Source organism: Euprymna scolopes, chromosome 22, assembly GCF_053919585.1.
Source record: "Euprymna scolopes isolate OS-2025 chromosome 22, ASM5391958v1, whole genome shotgun sequence".
Lineage (NCBI taxonomy): Eukaryota > Metazoa > Mollusca > Cephalopoda > Sepiida > Sepiolidae > Euprymna > Euprymna scolopes.
The window spans coordinates 112,290,795-112,309,691 of record NC_136503.1 but is presented as its reverse complement, the minus strand read 5'-3'; the positions used below and the strand labels follow the sequence as shown (position 1 = coordinate 112,309,691).

Below are 18,897 nucleotides of genomic sequence, written 5' to 3'. Positions count from 1 at the left end.
GATTAAAGACTTTAGGCGGGTTGGATCTGCCCCGTGAGCTGTATTTTGGAGACCTCTGCCTGCACTAGGCTAGTACTGTCTTTCATTGTTATAGCTCAATTATGAAAAAAAAAAAAAAAAATGTCTAACTCAATGAAGAAGGCGTTAGATGAAATATTTTATCTATATCTGGTGTAAAGGGGCTACTGTGAAACAGACCAGATTTGTAAGGGAGTGGGGCAACTGGAATGGCAAGCTAGGTAGCAAGATGTTTATTGTTCACATTGTTTAAACCCTGACAGACCAACAGACAGAGCTTTTTAAAGAATTTCTTGGAAACATAAGAATGATACACACAATACTGCTGTAGAGTTGCGAGACCTCACCCCTGCATAGATCTTCGTGCACTTCAACATTTATTGCCTTCAGCGCATCTTGTGCATCCATCTCTTTAACCAATCCCAAACTTCAACATCAGTACAAGATGCAGCAACACCAGCATCCCAGACACTTAGAATGAGACATTAGAGTTTTGTCATGTTCTTTAACAAGTTGAGGAAGAAGTTATCCACAAGTTGGTAGCCCTAATCGCACCTACTGGCTGAAAGAAGTAAAGAGATGGAAAACTGAAGACTTGGATAAGAACGGTGAAGACAGATATGGAACTGGCGGCTAGCTGGTGTTTTTGACATTCGACATTCAAAGTGGGAATGGCTGAAATGTGTCAAGTATTCTGCTGGCGGTTGCTGGTGGGAGTGGATCGTCTTGGCGCCAGATGTGTTGAACTCATTTAGAGCTGTCCCCCCCCCCCAGAGAGATGAATAACGTTACAGTTGGGGTGTTCAATATGCGCATTTTGTCATAGAAATGCTATTTTAAACTTAGAGCTGACAAACCGATGGACAGGATGTCTATTAATAATAATTGAACCCCCACCTCCATTGCTGTGCTCGTAACTTTGTCTAAAGGTTAGATTTATTACCAACACTTGTTCGCTCTGATAAAAGTTCATTTGTAACCTTTCAAAAAGAAAGAGGACAAAAAATGGGTTTCTAAGTATTCAATATATATATATATATATATATATATATATATATATATATTATATATATGTGCACACACACACACACGGTGCCGCCAAAAAGAAAGTCCGCATTTGTCTTTTTTTTTTTTTTTTTTTTTTTTTTTCAATAAATGCACATTTAAGCTAAATTGAATGTAACTGTTTAAACAACCTATACCTCATCTGATTCACCTTTTATTCCTGTATAATTTTACCTGTTCATATTTAACTTTTAATTGAAGTATCCTAGTGTTCACATCAATTTACAAAAATTATCTTCAAATCAAGAAAGCAAAAAGAAACTCCTCACAATAAATGAGCTTAAAATATCCACCTTTTAGCATCTTTAACCATAATTGTTGTTTTTCCTAGGTTATACAACGTAACATTTAGTCCATATACCCCGAGTCTCTTTTAGTGATCATCAGCAGCTCATTAATCTCCACCTTTCTGGTTTCCAATCGAGAAATCGACCACAGATTAAAATGTGATGAGAAAACAGTACAAATGACTGCGCAAAAGCACCAAAACACCGGCAATGTTTGTGATGCTCCTAAATCTGGTCGTACTAGAGTTACTTCTTACAAGGAAGACAATACTATCAAGATCTGCAGCCTCAGAAACAAATTTGAAATGGCTACCCAAATCCAATAACAGTGTAATTTTGTTAAAAAGTGCTCTCTTTATAGAGTTAAGAGCAGATTGAAGGAATTTAATTTGCGATGCTGCATTGCAAGATGCAAGCCAATGATTTCCGTAAAGAACAGAAAGCACTATCTGGACTTTGTCAAATGCAATGAAGATCATGATTCTTCATATTGGTCAAGTGATTTTTAGCGAGGAAAGCAAGTTCAATGAGCTTGACAGTAATAGTAGGCAGTACATCCGTAAAAGGAAGGATGAAGAATTTACTCATAATGCAGTTTCAACACTGCAAGGTGGTGGAGGTTCAGTTTTGGTGTGGGGTGTTATTAGTGCCTATGGTCCAGGGCCTATAGGTCGCTTGCAAGGTCAGATTAATTCGACCAAATACATTAATATGTTGACTGAGCATTTTCTACCCTACTTTGGTCAGAATTTGGGTGATAATCCCATCTTCATGCAGGATAATGCTTCCATTCACACAGCAGACAATGTCAAGAGGTTTCTTGAAGAGCATGATATTCCGTGTTTGAATTAGCCTGCAGAATCTCCAGACCTCAATCCTTCTGAAAACGTCTGGCATTACATCAAGCAATAGCTACGTAATGATAAAATTTTAAATCTGAAAGAACTTTGGACAAAAATTCAAAAGAAGTGAGATGCCCTCTGACCGGAGTATTGCCGTAGACTAATTTAAGAGAATGCTCTAAAATTTGCAGGCTGTCAAATTGCAGAAGAGCTATGCTACTAAATAATAACTAGTTCATTCTGTTCCTGTTGTATTTGTGTTGCATTAATGTTCCAAAGTTACAAATAACAATTTTCCATTGTGTGGAGTTTTTTTTTTTTTTTTTTTGCCTTCTTGTTTTGAAGTTTAATTTTTTAAATTGACGTGAACACTAGGATACTTCAATTAAAAGTCAAATATGAACAGGTAAAATTATAGAGGAATAAAATGCAAATCAAATGCGGTATAGGTTGTGTTGTTTAAACAGTTACATTAAATTTGCATTTTTTTCAAAACGTGATAAGTGCAGACTTTCTTTTTGAAAGCCTCATATATATATATATATATATGTGTGTGTAATATAAAAAGCAAATCGAAATTTTTTTTTTTTTGTAAATAAAGGAAATAGTTTTTTTTTTTTTTTTTTTTGCATAACAGAAACATTTCTATGAAAGTATGTTAGAATGAAAAATCAGACTGACCACTCAAACATGAAAAAAAAAAATCCTCCCTATTCGTGTGAAGTTATCTATTTTTCCGAATAATCGCTCGAAAATTAAACATGATTTTCCTACGAATCGAATGCAGACGAAAGTCATTTAGCAGCAAAAACGCACATGAACCTATCGATGAAAAATATGAATGAAAAACCCATATTGAAATCCTTCAACCAAGTTATAGAAACTTAAAATCTAAAAAGAAATAATAAAACCTGAAGCAAAAAAATAAAACCTAAATAAATAAAATAAAATAAAACTAATATTGAAACAGATTAGTAAATGTGTCAATAAATTCACCTTTCTCACACAACTATTTTGTATCTAGAAATGTAAACAAAAAATTAAGGAAGGAAGGAAAAGGGACGGATAGAGAGTAGTAGTAGTAGTCGTCTTGGCTTTACTACAATTGTTCTTATGTTTGTCAACAGGTTAAAGTTGTTTAGTTGTAATAAAGAATAGTTGCAAAACACCCCCACTCTTCCCATGTTAAAATAATAATTTCGAAATAATGTTAATATTTCAGTGCGCAGGTCAAAATCTGCAAAAGAAGCTATTTGTGTTTATTTGTTCACGTTGTTATGAGTTAATGTTTATGCGCACATGTGCAACCAGATGTCATGAACCGGAAAGTGGGTTACATCACTCGTTACAAGGTCATTTGAGTTTTATAATCATATGGATTAATATTTATCAATTGAAACTGTTACTCAAGAAGGCCGAGAGTGATCTTATGATTTTAATATCACGATTTGTGCACGTGGGCTTATGTGACTAACTTATTTCAACGTAAAGTGCTCAGTTCTTAAAGAGGCAGACATAATTATTACTGTAATTATTTTTAATGCCTTTAAACACTAGTGTTTCATCCTATTGGGAATCATCAGTGCGGGGAGTCACAATTACTGCTGGCCGGGAGATTATTTGGCTTTTTCAACTGGTGATACACAAGATTATATATATATAATCTCGTGTATCACCAGTTGGAAGAATCCAGTAAAGTGCTTGATCCTACAAGAGCTAATACAAATTATTTAATTTAAATATTATACGTGTCTGTTGGAGATAATCAGGTTCCATTAATCTGGTCATCCTTATTAGACACTGTAATGTGTTATGTTCAAATTAAGCCAGTCAGCAAAATCTCACTCTTTCACTCTAGAGGTCCCCAGATGCCGGAGGTCTTTTTATTCTGATTTAGCATTTCTACCCTGTCACGGTTAACCACGTGACGAAAACCAGAAGAATAATTGGCTGAAATGTCTTGAAACAACTATGAATATGAAAATAACAGTCCGCAAAGGAATAAACTTCATTTTTCATTGCGGATACTAACAATACAATAATAATTATTTATAGAGAAAAACAAACGCACACACATATCTGTAGAAATATTTTTTGTTCACTTATATTTCCTTTTTATATATAACAATCCTTAAAGAAGTTCAAAATGGCATAATGGAAGCAAATAAGGTAATTGCAGCTTCTCTTCCAATTTTCAGGGTTTTAATCATGCTCAAACGCATTTCATTTCCTTTTAGTGGATTGATAATTGCTATTTCTTCTGATGGGTAAAGGGCAAAATAGATTCACTGATTGATTTGTGCTACAAAACAGATACTGCCAAGAATTGTAAATGTCAACTGAATAAAATTAATAAATTGTAAGATGGTCAACAACATGAAATTTGGAATATAGACTTTTGTCATTTATTCATTTTATATATATATATATATATATATATATATATATATATATATATACGTAAAACTAATACCACTCTCCCACAAGTGCATTCTTTTACATTTCTGAAAATATATGCACATATTACATGAGTAATCAAGCCCCCCCCTCCAAAAAACAACTCTATAGCTAAATATTTAGGGATTTAAAGAGAATCAGAATCTGTAATTGAGAAAGGAGAGGGGAACATAATCGTCCTATCGCTAAAAACTGTTGAGCATTGTGTGTATTTATATCTAACGGTTTGTTTATGATGAAAACTTTGGCAGAATTGTTTCCTCAGCATAGTTGTTTTTTGTACATCTAATGTAGTATATCAAGTGAACCACGTTAGAACTATCGCAGATTATTGGGAGGGGGGTAGAGTTGGATGCTGATGTCTGGAGATGTGAATGCGTCATTGGTATTTATGTGTTGGTATATTTTGCATCTAGGTTTGTTGCATGTTTTTTTATTTTACTTGAGTTGTAAAAGATGGTGTATTTTGGTGGATGTTAGTAGAGAATGTACGTTTGGAGCTGTCATTTTGAATTGATGATGGCTTGTTGTATGTTGTATTGGAGATAGGGATCATGTTGTAACTGTTTATATATCTTTTGAGAGGGACATGTAGTTTGTTTTGGTTGAAGTTAAGTACTGTTGATATTTGTGAAGATGGTTTTTTTTCTCGTTATTTTATAATAGCTGATATTATCTGCATATATATATATATATATATATATATATACCTGCAGAATTTATTGTATATTTTGCAAACCTCTTTCCTTTGAGAATTGCATTTTTCGAAACTTTGTGGAATAAGGTCTTTCTTGTTTATTTGTACTCCTTGTCGGATAATTAAAATTTTGTATACCTTCCTTACAAGTTTATAATGCTTTCTCTTTTTCTTTTTTGAAAATTTGAATAAATTTTCAGTAATAAGATTTTTCTATTATATATATATATATATATAATGATTATTTGCTTTCCCACCAAAGCAAATTAGGCACAAGGTCGTTTTTTAATGTGGGGTTAAACCAGCTCCCCTAAAAGTAGGGCAAAAAGGGGGTTCTGTGGTTGTGACCAAAAATAATAATTGTCTCAGTATAGAGGGTTTCCCCTCCATTGACTGGTACAAATTATCTTAAGTGCAGCATCTGCAGAACAGGGTCAAGAACAGCAGAAAAAAGGCGAGCTTGTTATATATATATATATATTGTTTGATACATTTTGGCGTCGCTGTTTTGGCCTCGGCAACTCAGCATCAAATTAGAGCTGTGTTGTTATAGTCAAAGTTTTTTTTTTCTTTTTAAAATTAATTCCATAAACGAAGATAGTTTGTTGTCTTTGGCTAAAATTGACAGAAAAATTATTAAAAGAAATTTGATTTTAAAATAAAAAAAGAACTTAAAAATAACTGTTTATTTAAAACAACACAAAAACAAGCAACAAAACTCAGTCGTCAACGAGATTATATTTTCCTATTGTTTTTCTTAATTAAAAAAAAATTTTTTTTTTTAATATTTTAAAGTTTTTAACCCTTAAAAAATTATAACTAATTAACCAAAGAGTTTTGCAAAATCATGATTTTCCTTAAAGAACAATTAAATTGATAAACATTAAAAACTTTGAACCGTGTTTATTTTAAAACATACACAAAAACAGACACTCGGTCGTCAACTGTTTTTCTTAATTTAAAAAATGGACTTAAAAATATTTTGTTTTTAATTAAAAAAATAACTAGAAAATAATTATCCATAAAAAGTTCTGCAAAAACAATTTTTCTTACAATCAGTTAGTGATATATCTTCATATTGTTTTTCTTAATTTAAAAAAAAAAAAAAGTTATAAAATCTTTATAAAAATGTAACTGACGTGGTCATTACGGAATAGTCCGTCCGCCGAATCGGCCACACCAAAGCATTCCATTCCCATATAAGACTAGCCTGGGTGCCCGACGTTGCTCGGTTGTTTGGAGGTGTGTTTTCGGCAAAAATAAAATAAATAAATAAAAAAAATAAATAAAGTGGTAGTAGGCAGGCAGGCTCGAACCCATAGCGTGAAGGCGGAAAAGAAAGTGAGATTCTGACATCTTACCGCTACTCCATGATGCGGCTGGAAGTTCGGAACGTTAAAAGTAGGCAAAATCAATCCAACCGATACAATGACTTGCAAAATGGTTCGCAAAAAATCGACCCCTCATTGTAGAAAACTGGCCAGTTGAGGGTAAAGGAATTAATGTTTTTGGCAAATTTTTCGATATTTGTCGAAATATATCGACAAATATACCACCCGAAAAATTTGCCACCCGAGATGTCGAGCTTCAAAATGATACCGATCTCGTGAAAATCCGTCGCCTCTGTCAAAAGTTTTAGGCAGACATATATACATACATACATACATACATACATTTAAACAGGTGAGATTTATATTATAGATGTATTTGTTGGATGTGTAATCAAATTCAGATGTATAAGCTCAATGAATATTAAGCATTCCAAAAATACTAATATCTGATTCCAGAGCAATTGTAAATTGAGATATTTTCCAACATATCTTTATAAGATTAGTGGAAGATAATACCGAGTGTTTGATTATGAATAAAAACTTTAAAAACTAAGGGCTTAATATCTCTTCTTTTCTATTATATAAAAAGAACTTTGTGTGTGAGTGCATTCCCTATAGACTCTGAAACGGCTGGGTTGATTTTTTTTTTTTTTTTTAATTTCACACGAAAGTACTTAATGTGTCTGGAAGTGTTATGTAGTTTTTGTATTGGAATGCATCTGATAAGTATTTAAAATTGATAATGGAAAAACTCTGATTACAATAAAGTCCGATTTTGACCAAAGTCAACACTTTTATACAACCTAACATCACAGGTGCATTTGAGTTTTATCACAACACAAGCAGAAAAGTCCAAACTATAGAATCAACTGTAGATTCTTTTATACGACAGTCATGTTCGAAATGAATGTTTCTCTTTAGAGTACAATTGAACCATGATACTTCAATTTTGCATTTTCAACTTAAAGTGAAGTTATTATTTACAGATAATTTTATAAAATCAACAGTAGATTCTCTACAGTGCAATGTAGACTACAATGTATTGTGGACTAAGTCACTGTGGGGAAGCAAGTGAAGCTTCCTCCCGGTTCACTGCAAAGGGGTGTGAGTCTCTAACTAGAGCAGGCAATCAATGATTTCCAACCAATTAAGAGAGATTAGGAAGACAAAAAAAACTTGATAAATGGGGTGCCTCACAAATTGAACGACAACCAAAAGAAACGCTTTTATGAAGTGTCATATTTCCTTTTTACGCAACAAGAATGACCCATTTCTTGACCGGGTTGTGACTTGCGATGAAAAAGTGTGTCCTTTAGACAACTGGTAACGCTTGTTTCTGGTTAGATGCCGACAAAGCTCCATGACACTTCCCAAAGCCAAAGTTGCACCAAAAGAAGGTCATGCTGACTATTTGGTGGTCTGCAACCGGTCTCATTAATTAGTTTTTTCAATGCAGGCGAACCATTACGGAAAAGTACTATCAACAAATGGATGAAATATATAAGAAATTTCGACAACCAGAACAGAAAATGCCCAATTCTCCTCCACAACAATGTTCAACCGCACGTTACTCGACTGACCCTGCAGAAGTTGAACGAATTGAGCTAAGAAACTCTACCTCATCTGCCATACTCTTCAGACCTTTCACCTACCGACTACCACTTTTTCAAGCATCTCAACAACTTTCTGCATGAGAAATGCTTAAAAAATCTAAGCGATATCACAGATGCCTTCAGCAACTTCATCGCCACCAGAACGTAAGATTTTTATGTTATGAAAATACATTTGTTTTGCATTCATTCTGATGGTGCTTATTTTGATCAATAAATTTTTGTGTGAGCCATGTTCATTTAAATGTAAACGTTAAAAATCGGAAGAACTTTCTTGGCAACCTAGTGTGTGTGTGTGTGTGTGTATATATATATATATATATATATATATATATATATATATATATATATATATATATATATAATTTTAAACTCTAGAACGAATACAGAATTTACGGTTTAATCCACAAGATTGTTCTTATTTTGTCAGCTATGACTGGGTTAAAGTTTCTTATTATCGTTTGTACTTAACCTCTTGAAGATTGTTGTTTAAAACTGTTATTCCTGGTTCTCATTCCTGTCCATTTATGAAGGTTAAAAAAAAAAATCCATACTTTGTTCCTGTATCTTTGTGTAAATATTTGAAGTGATCTTATCATCCGGAATTAATGACAGACAAAAACAATAAAAAACAAACTTTTTTATACCCTTTGGAAATTTACTAATTTTCACTGACTCTTAAAACTATGTATTTGCTCTGACTCCTGACATTCTGATCACGAAACTGGTAAATTCGGTTTCCTTGTTTGATTGCTCCAAGCGTAGTCGACTGTTTGCTTCGACTTTCTTTATCACCAGCAAAATTCGTTCAAGTACAGACACAAATGTAAATATCACCTTTTTTGTCAACAATGTTATGTTAGGCAAGAATTAGCAACCATGGAAACCTGTCTAGCGTAACAGTTTGCTGACAATATTGCAAAGACGCAGGATATGTTATCTTGGGAAAAACTATTGATTTATTTTCGTGTTTCATTCTCTGCTATAATCTCACCCTGAAGGTTAAAGCTTCCCCCCCCCCCGCTTTCTCTAAAGTTTTTTTTTTCACTTTTCCTTTTTTCTTTTCTTTTTCTTTATTTTACTTTTAGATTGTTTTTTCATAATGTGAATTGGTTTCTGTCAAGATATACCAAATGGAGACGATAACCATTCTAATGTCTTCACCACAAAGCAAATACCAGGCTAGTGCAAAAGTTATTGCCAGTTTGTAGAAACGGCATTGTAATTTATTTTATACATACTTTTTAGGATGCAGGAACGATCCAAATAATCTAATTTATCAAAAATTCCAAAGAAGATTAACACTTCTACTCAGCTATGGCTGACAAAATGAGAGCAATCTACCCATGTGGATTAAATAAAGAATTCAGTTTGAAATTCCGTACAGGTTTTTGAGTTTGAAAGTCTGTCACACTGGAGTTGGAAATAGCTTTTATAGATGCGTCTCTGCACATATATGAAATGCTTTGTCCAATCGCCATACTGTCATCTGAAAATGCATTTTTGTTGATCTGTCGCATTTAAGTTTGTGATAGCATTTTCATCGCTAAGCATGTAGATTGAATGTTTCAGAAGATTAACAAAACAATTAAGTTTTTATTACATTCGCTTGTTTTAAAGAGTTGCAGAGTCAGGGGAAGTAAGGAAATTTGGGTTTAAATTCTAAGATTGCTATTAGTTTTAATCTCAAGAATCTAGTCAAAATTTTTTGGTTGGTTGGTAGTCAGGTTCCGCTCCGCTATCTCTCCCCCTCCCCCCCCCCACAACCTGCGTGTCGGTTGGTGGACCAGTTTCCCTTCCACCTGCGTATCGGTTGATGGACCAGTTTCCCTTCCATCTGCATGTCGGTTGGTGGACAAGTTTCCCTTCCGCCTATGGGTTTCCCTTCCACATACAGGGTCCCTTCCTGCGTGTCGGTTGGTGGACCAGTTTCCCTTCCACCTGCGTATCGGTTGATGGACCAGTTTCCCTTCCATCTGCATGTCGGTTGGTGGACAAGTTTCCCTTCCGCCTATGGGTTTCCCTTCCACATACAGGGTCCCTTCCTGCATGTCAGTTGGTGGACCGGTTTCCCTTCCACCTGCATGTTGGTTGGTGGACCAGTTTTCCTTCCACCTAAGTATCAGTTAGTGAGTTTTTATATTTTTGAAGGTGAAATTAAAATCAGTTCGGTTGTTAATTTTGTTCCTCAAAACACCCTTTTTTTTTTTTTTTTTTTTTTCTGAACTTTTTACGGATGGTGCTCAGAAATCGATTCTAAAACTTCATCTTTCTTTCTCATCAACTCTTTCTTGGACTTCATCCATTGCTCTTTCTTCTTCTCATAAAATAGTTTGTATTGCTCTGATAACTTTTTCTCTCGCCTGACGCTATTCTCCATTGTTACAATTCTACTGTCAGTATTATTGTCATATTTGGGGTAGTTGTTGCAAGTTTGGGAACATATACCAGAAAAAAACTGTTGAAAATAAGTCATACGCAAAGACTATATAGATAAGGAAGGCTCTGTAAACTGGCTCAAAAGAGAATCATTCCACTATGATTAGGACAGGATTATGTTTACCCAAGTTCAAGGATTGAAACCAATGCTTTTAAGATGAGTGGTCTCAACAATAGGTGCTGGTTCTGCTACACAGATGTAGAGAATGTGAGCCACCCAACATCCTGTAAGGTTCTATTGGGATGTATGTATGTATGTATGTATGTATGCTATTATACAATGCAACACAATGGCATATGTAAATATATCCACTAGGCCATCTGTAAAAAGTTGAATATCGAATGCAGCAGCAAGTCGTGGCAACATATACCAGAAGGAACAGTTGGAAATAAGTCATTTATAAAACTGTACACGCATTAACTCTTATCCTCAAGTGGCCCTAGGGCCTTGATGAGTGGTGACTCCTTAGTAAAAAAAAAAAAAAAAGTTTGTGGCAAGTTTTATAAAAAAGAACAAGTTTTCTAGAAAATTACTTTTAAATGGACAAAAATTAATTCCTCAAAACACTTGACCTTGAACTTATTGTTTTGAGCTGTACGTTTAGAAAAGCAATAAATACCTTTCTTGTTGAGTCATTTTTTTCCCTTTCAAGTATATATGTAGATTTAAAGTCTTAACCTCCACCCACACCTGTTCATTTTTTTTTTTTTTTTGACAACAGCTGTTCAATTATGTATGAGCACGTTTTGTTGGCAATTTTGTATGTTTGTCTTCATAAATCAAGTTCAACGGAAATTAAATATATATTTTATTGGAAATTGCTCCAGGCAAGACATGAAGCCACTTCATGTGAGAAGCTAAAAATATTACTTCAAGGTCCAAAACTAGTCTACAATAAGTGTTAGCTGGATAAATTTTTACTCGAAAAACAGCAATTCTTTCTCCTTTGCCCGTGATATGAATGGACTTGAGAGAAAGACGGATAAATAAAGACCTGGCCAGAGATAGGTTAGTTTAAAAGTCAATTTCTAAAAGCTGTCAAATTCATGTCTGCATGTGAAACAGATGTCTATGTTGATGATGAGTCTGCTATGGAATGTAGAAATAAAGGACGAACTTTTTCTTTTTCGTAAATAATATCCAAAGTAAGTCGACTTTTGTAATATATATAATGACCTCCGTTCAGTCTCTAGAGACAATGGATACCCGCGGCAAAGGTGGTTGCACATTATAACATAAAATGTTACAAACAAGAGGTTTTTTAATGGAAATCGCTCCAGACAAGGCATAAAGCCACTTCATGTAAGCAGCTAAAAAATAAAATAAAATTTCAAGGTCAAAAACTAGCCAACAATAACTGTTAACTGGGTAGATTTCATTTTCACCTCAAACAAGGCGTATTGCCGTTTGAAATGTAAAGATGTACTATTTGGGATCTTATCTAACCTGGGTCTGTAGGAAGTTGAGCAGCGAAATGTCTGTTCGCGTTACGTTTAAACATCTTCAGATTAGTGCAGTCAGAGAAACAGGGAGGGAATTCCAAAGTTTAACAATTAGAGGAAAGAAACTATTAGTTTTAGGCTTTCCAGAATCTAGGAAACATAGTTGGGATTTTGCCACTTGTCAGGTTAGTTGGGATGTTGAGGAAACACAGGTGCTATGAATTCATCAGAGCATATTCAATTAAAGTACTTGTACAGGCACAGGGCTGCGACATTGTGGTGATGAGACAGAGGTTGGAACTTGGCCAATACTGCTGGACCTAGATTTGAAACTGCTTAAGAGTGAGACTAGTAGTAGATGCACAAACCCAGATGTGAGCTTAGCCAATACTGCTGGCAACAATACTCCATGCATGAGCAAATTGTGGCTTTGTAAAGATATACGATGCTCTCTGGTGTAATTTTCTAGTACGGTAGAGGGAGCCCACCTTCTTTGTTAATATTCATTTAAAAATTGTTACTTTTATTGTAAGTGCTTGACTTGGTAAGCTTTAATCTATGGTTTTCTCTCCCTTGTAAAACTTTCACAACAAATACTCATCTAGCGACAATAACTATCAATAACTTCTCTCACTTTCTATCTGTGCCTAAAACTAAAGAAAATTTCGTGAGCAAAGTTTCTTTCCTAGAACTGTTCATCTGTGGAACTCAATACCGTAGGGTGACTTTCAGCTGACTATAACATGGTCGTTTTCAAGTCTAACGTAAATAAATTCTTAACCTTTAGATGTTAACCTTTTTATTCTGTACTTGCAAATGGATAAAAAGGTTATTAATTTTTTTTTATGCATCTGGCGATAGCTCAAATGATAACAACGAAGGCTGAAGTAATAACTGTAGCTAAAATGCTGAATGTTTTGGTTTCGATTCCAGCTGATGGCACCAAAGTAATTTTTTTTTTAATTTTTAAATCCTTACCATATATATATATATATATATATATATGAGGGGTGTGCAATAAGTAATGCCTCTGACCCACTTCCCATAGCAGTAGAGCAACGAAACTTGGCACAGTTATTAGTCTTTCTCTACATAGGAACCACCAGAGTTATGCATTTCTCCCATCGTTTGATGCAACTCTGGAGACCGTTTTTGTAGAACACTCCAGGTTGGTCCTCCACCCACGACGTGACTTCAGAAATCAAGGCTGCATCATCTGGGAAACGCTTTCCTTTCAAAAACAACTTCATGGCTGGGAAGAGGTGAAAGTCAGAGGGTGCAAGGTCAGGAGAGTAGGGAGGATGCGGGAGGGATTTCATAACCATACGCCCGTGCTTCTGATCTGGCGACATGTGAGTTGTGGACCGGACTGTTGTCCTGCAGGAGGAAGGTACCTTTGCTTATCTTGCCCCGCCTCTTGATTTTGATAGCTTCCCTGAATTTCCTCAAAAGTGAAGCATAATAGGCTCCTGTAATTGTGATACCCTTTGCCAGGAAATCTGTCATCACTACACCCTCCTGGTCCCAGAAGACTGTGAGTATGACCTTGCCAGCAGAGGGCTGCACCCTTGCCTTCTTTGGAGGTGGTGAGTCCAAGTGCTTCCACTGCATTGACTGGGCTTTGGTCTCTGGATCATAATGATGGATTCAAGTTTCATCCTGTGTAATTAGTGTTTTGAAAAACTTTGACTCAATCTTCTTGGCACATCTCCAAATTCATCCTCGAGCACTCAACGCGTTCTTGCTTCTGGAATGGTGTGAGCAACCTGGGAATCCATCTGGCAGACATCTTATGCATATGCAAATGGTCATGAATGATAGTTTCCACAGACCCTGTACTAATCTTGACATCTTGGGCTATTTGGCGAATAGTAATGCGCCGATCTTCCAAAATGGCAATCTCAACTTGACGGACAGATAAGGGGGGGGAGGCGACCAGGTCTGGGAGCTGTTTCCAGACTTCCGACCATATTTGAATTCATGATGTCAGCGTTTTACAAGGTTCATATGATAGGGCATTATCACCATAAGTTTCTTTCATTTCATCAAGTCTCCTGTGGTGTGTCCTTTTAAATACAAAAACCGGATCACTGCTCGACATTCAACAGGCTCCATTTGACACCTGACTCTGTTCAAACACCTGTAAAACAGAAACCACAATTAGTTCAGAGCTGTAATTTGCCACATAACCCACAGAGATAGAAATCATTGCACATGCAAAATTTCAGCTAGATCAGACAACTAGAAGTGGGTCAGGGGCATTACTTATTGCCCACCCCTCGTATATATATATTGAGTACTCACAGAATTTTTTCCATAATAATAAGTATGTAATCTGCATAAATTAAAATATGTAAGCATTAATTTATTGCGGACTATTATCCTCATCTTTCTTAGTTGTTTCACAACGTTTCGGCCAACTATTCCTTTGGCCTTTGTCAGGTTATAACCGCGATGGGATAGGAACTTACCACCTGAAGAAAGCCAAAGGAATAATCGGGCGAAACGTCCTGAAACAACTAAGAAAGATGAAGATAATAGTTTGCAATGAATAAATTATAAATAATACTCATCTCAATAATGAATTCTAATTAAATAATATATATGTGAGCATATTTTACGACCAGGCGGCCGGCTTGTAAAAAATGAAAAGGTTGTCATTCTTCTGTAATGCTTCTGTTGTTTTATTCCTCCACTTTGATTTTCTTTTCTTGTTTGCAAAATGTCAATTTTAACATTTTTATTTATGACGTGTCAGGTTATTGACCCTGAAATATTATTTGTTCAGTTTTTCTTCTATCTAAAGATTTTTTTTCTTTTTTTGTAGGTAAGTACATTTCCAGTCTTTTTGGCCAATGAAATAAAAGTTCCATTTTTTTTTTTTTTTGTTTACTTCCGTTACTTCATCCACTCTTGGTTAACATGAAGAATACATTTGTTTGGTAAGTCTCGCCTCCTTTTTTATACGTACTAGAAGAGTTACCCACTGTTGCCCAGGGCAAAAGTGTAAGATATTTCTATTAAAACTCTCCCTCTCTACTTCTGTCTATCTTTCTCTTCTCTCGGTTTTCTTTCTTCTTCCCAAACTCCTCTTTATCCTCCACCTAGTCCATTCCTTAGCTGGACGGACCCCCTCCCACACACACACATACACAACTCTCCTTTATATAATAAACTAGCAGGGCTACCCGGCGTTGCTCGGGACCGTATAAACAATGAAAAAACAAAAGCAGATATTGAACATATGTTTTATTCTTAGGGGAGAGGAATCTTTCATCTCAAGTTTTAGCGTTACAAACAAACATTTGTCTTTTATATATATAGATAATGACAGGTTTTTTTGGGGCCCCCCCCTCGAAGATAACTGATCAGTTGACCAACTTCTAGTGGTCCGTTTGACGTGAAATTTCGATATTTGTCATCCGGGTGATGGGGCTCTGATATGATACCAAATTTGTCAAGTTTGGTTCCGTCTTTCAAGTTTTAGCGTTACAAACAAACATACATACATACACACAGACGTTTGGCTTTTATATATATAGATTTCAGGTGGAATTAGTCAGCATTTTCTTTACAAATTAGTACATGGTAACCTTGAAAAATTGACCCCCCCACACACACACACACACATACACAACTCTCCTTTATATAATAAATTTCAGGTGGAATTAGTCAGCACTTTCTTTACAAATTAGTACATGGTAACCTTGAAAAATTGACCCCCCCCCCCCCCACCTGATGAAATTTGACTCGGTTGACCCTAGAGAATGATTTTTTTTTTCTTTTTTTCTAAATTTTAGATATTATTCATCCAGGGAAACACTGATCAAGAATGTATCAACTTTGTGTGTGTTTTTGTAGTTTTTGACTTTTAGCTGAACATGCAAACACAGAGACAATTGCCTTTTATATAAAAACTAGCGGGGGTACCCGGTGTTGCCCAGGTGTTTGGAGGTGTGTGTGGTGTTAAATAAAAAAGAGACCCGGGGGGGGGGGGGGAGAATCGAACCCGAAGCCCTGAGGTGAAGTTTGAAAATAAAATCGGCCAGCCAGAATGAGTTACTGAAAGATGTTTAAATTGACAGGTGCGCGCACGGAAGCCGTCGAGCGTTACGACGACGTCAATGACCAGGTTTGTTTGTTATAAGCGAAGTAAAAAAAAAAAAAAAAAGAAAACGTTAAAACTTAAGCGGGGAGGGGGCAATCAAAAAAAAAACACAAAAAAAAACTAGCATAAGGCAAACGAATGATGAAAACAGAAAAACGAACACGTGAAAAATGGCTTAAATAAGCCTGTTTCGATATTAAAATTTTAAAAATGGGTGGGTACCCGGGTGTTTTTGGGTGTGTGGTCAGGGGTGGATAATTGAAGTAAAAAAAAAAAAAAAATGATCGTTACGTGAAAAATGGCTTAAATAACACTGGTTCAATATTTAAATTTAAAAAATCAAAAAAAAAAAGAAAAAGACATCTCACACCACGATTCGAACCCAAAACGTTTAGATAATGAACCAACATGCTAATCAACTGACCTAACGCGACGTACATAAAATTTAATCAGTTTTTCAACTATTTAAAGTAAATCAGGTCATGACGTCATCTGACGCATGCGTAGAACCGGTTGTCGTCACGAGAGGACTGTTTTTGTTGAACTCTGATAAGTTGGAACAAAAATGCCTGCCGATAAGTTCAACACATTGATAATCGCTCAAAATCGAAAATTAAACAAAACGTTTGTAGAAACACAAAATAGATGTCTACCAGTATTTTGTCCAATGTTCCATAAAATTTGTGAATGTCCGTAAAAAGTGAGAATCAGCTGCAACTGACGATCATTTTATGTTAAACTGATTTCCTACTCAAAATTCTAAAATATTTTTTTTCTTTTGGTCATATCTAAAAAAGGTAGCATCTCATTTAAGATGTTATTCTACAAAGTTACCATTATTATTCCTAGCACCACTATTATCATCTGTATCCTGTTTTTCTTTTACAGTAAGCGTTTTGTTTTTACAGTAATTTAACTCGATCTAATAACCGAGCCAATCTTTATATATGGGAGAAAAAATATAAACCTGCTTTCATTGAAGAAATTAAATAGTTCACCTTCCTATATTAAGAATGGTTTTCTAAATACAGTAGAACCCTGGGATACGGCATTAAAAATTAGTAACAAAATACAGTACAATATATAATCAAATAACATAAATAACACCGTAATGCGGGGCAAATACCATAACCAGGGGCCGGAAAAACATATTCCACATCGTAACCTGAAAAAACTGTATCCTAGGGCCACCGTATCCCAGGGGTTAGTCGTAACATTATTATTTAGAAATTCATTCTTGACATGGGACGGGCTTGATTAACTATTCTTTTCCTTCATTGTCTTATTTTGTTTACCAATGGTTGTTTTTTTTTTTTTTATTTATATTTTTAATTATTTATGAAAATTTCAAATTAAGGACAAACCAAAGGCAGTTCATTTTTGTTTTAAAAGAAAAACAAACCTTATTGCACAATTTCCAATCAATTACAAGAAAAACATTCAGGAAAGACCTTGTAATATATGCACCTGCTTCCCAAGTGTACTTATTACGTTTTGCAAAATATAAGCGGGCATTACACCGGGGTGGGTGTAATAACTGTCATTTGACCATATTTTTTTTAAGCATTAAATTTCTATTTAAATATACGAAAATATAATTTTATGCGTAAATTTTCAATATTTACTTCAACAGTGCTCAATACATAGGTAGAGCTAGGTAGTAAGTTATGAAAATATATATGGCAATTAAGCTACACAGAATATTCCATGTTTGATTCTTGTGAGAATTCGTCAGACATACAAATTCTCATGAGAATGAAATGCGGAATATTCTGTGTAGCTTAATTGCCATAGTTATTTTCATAACTTACTACTAATGTGTGTGTGTGTAAGTATATTTAAATCTTCCTGCTTTGAAAACGTTGTTTAAGTGGTAATTGAAATATGTGTATATAACATGTTTAAAAGCCAGGCAATGCAAAGGTTTAAATAAACAAATATTTGTTTGAATCAATATATTTCGATTCTATCTCTACATCATCTACGCTCTGATGCCAATCTGGCATCAGTGGAAATGAATGGCTCTCGTCTTGGAGAGGCTTCATGCTTTGACAAGCTTCTGGGTTTGACCTTTACTCCTGACCTGAAATGGAACACATATATCAAATCCATTGCCAAGGTCGCTGTAAAAATGGTGGGGTCCTTCTACTGCTCCAGTAGGTATCTCGCTCCTGATGCAATTCTCTGTCTATATAAAAGCCAGGTACGACCAACGATGGAGTACTGTTGCCACATCTGGGCAAGAGCTGCTAGAAGCAGCTTATCCTGTCCTGATAAAGTTCAAAATAGACTTCATAGCTTAATGGGGGATGTCTTTCCACTTCCCTGCAGCCTCTTTTCACAGAAGAGAAGTTGCAAGCCTGTCTCTGCTTTATCGTTATTTTCATGGCAAGTGCTCAGCTGAGCTTCAACGAATGGTCCCCCCTTGCCAAACTTTCACGAAAAACACTCGTCTAACCAAAATCACTATCAATAATTTCCCACACTCTTTATCTGTGCCTAAATCTAAATGCAAATTCCATGAACAAAGCTTCTTTCTTAGAAATGCACGCCTGTGGAATTCTGTTCCGATTGGCTGCTTTGCAGCTGAGTATAGTCTG

The 18,897-nt window shown here is 35.2% G+C and overlaps 1 protein-coding gene and 1 long non-coding RNA gene across 2 annotated transcripts in view; both read left to right on the top strand.

Annotated features, from left to right (window-relative positions):
• Positions 1-18,897, top strand: part of LOC145243653 (SLIT-ROBO Rho GTPase-activating protein 1-like) — a 559,174-nt gene that overhangs the window by 94,369 nt on the left and 445,908 nt on the right. The window lies entirely within an intron of this gene.
• On the top strand, positions 15,138-16,655 carry LOC145243655 (uncharacterized). Its single transcript, XR_013862927.1, has 2 exons — positions 15,138-15,777; positions 16,322-16,655. It is a non-coding gene; the product is annotated as an uncharacterized LOC145243655 (long non-coding RNA).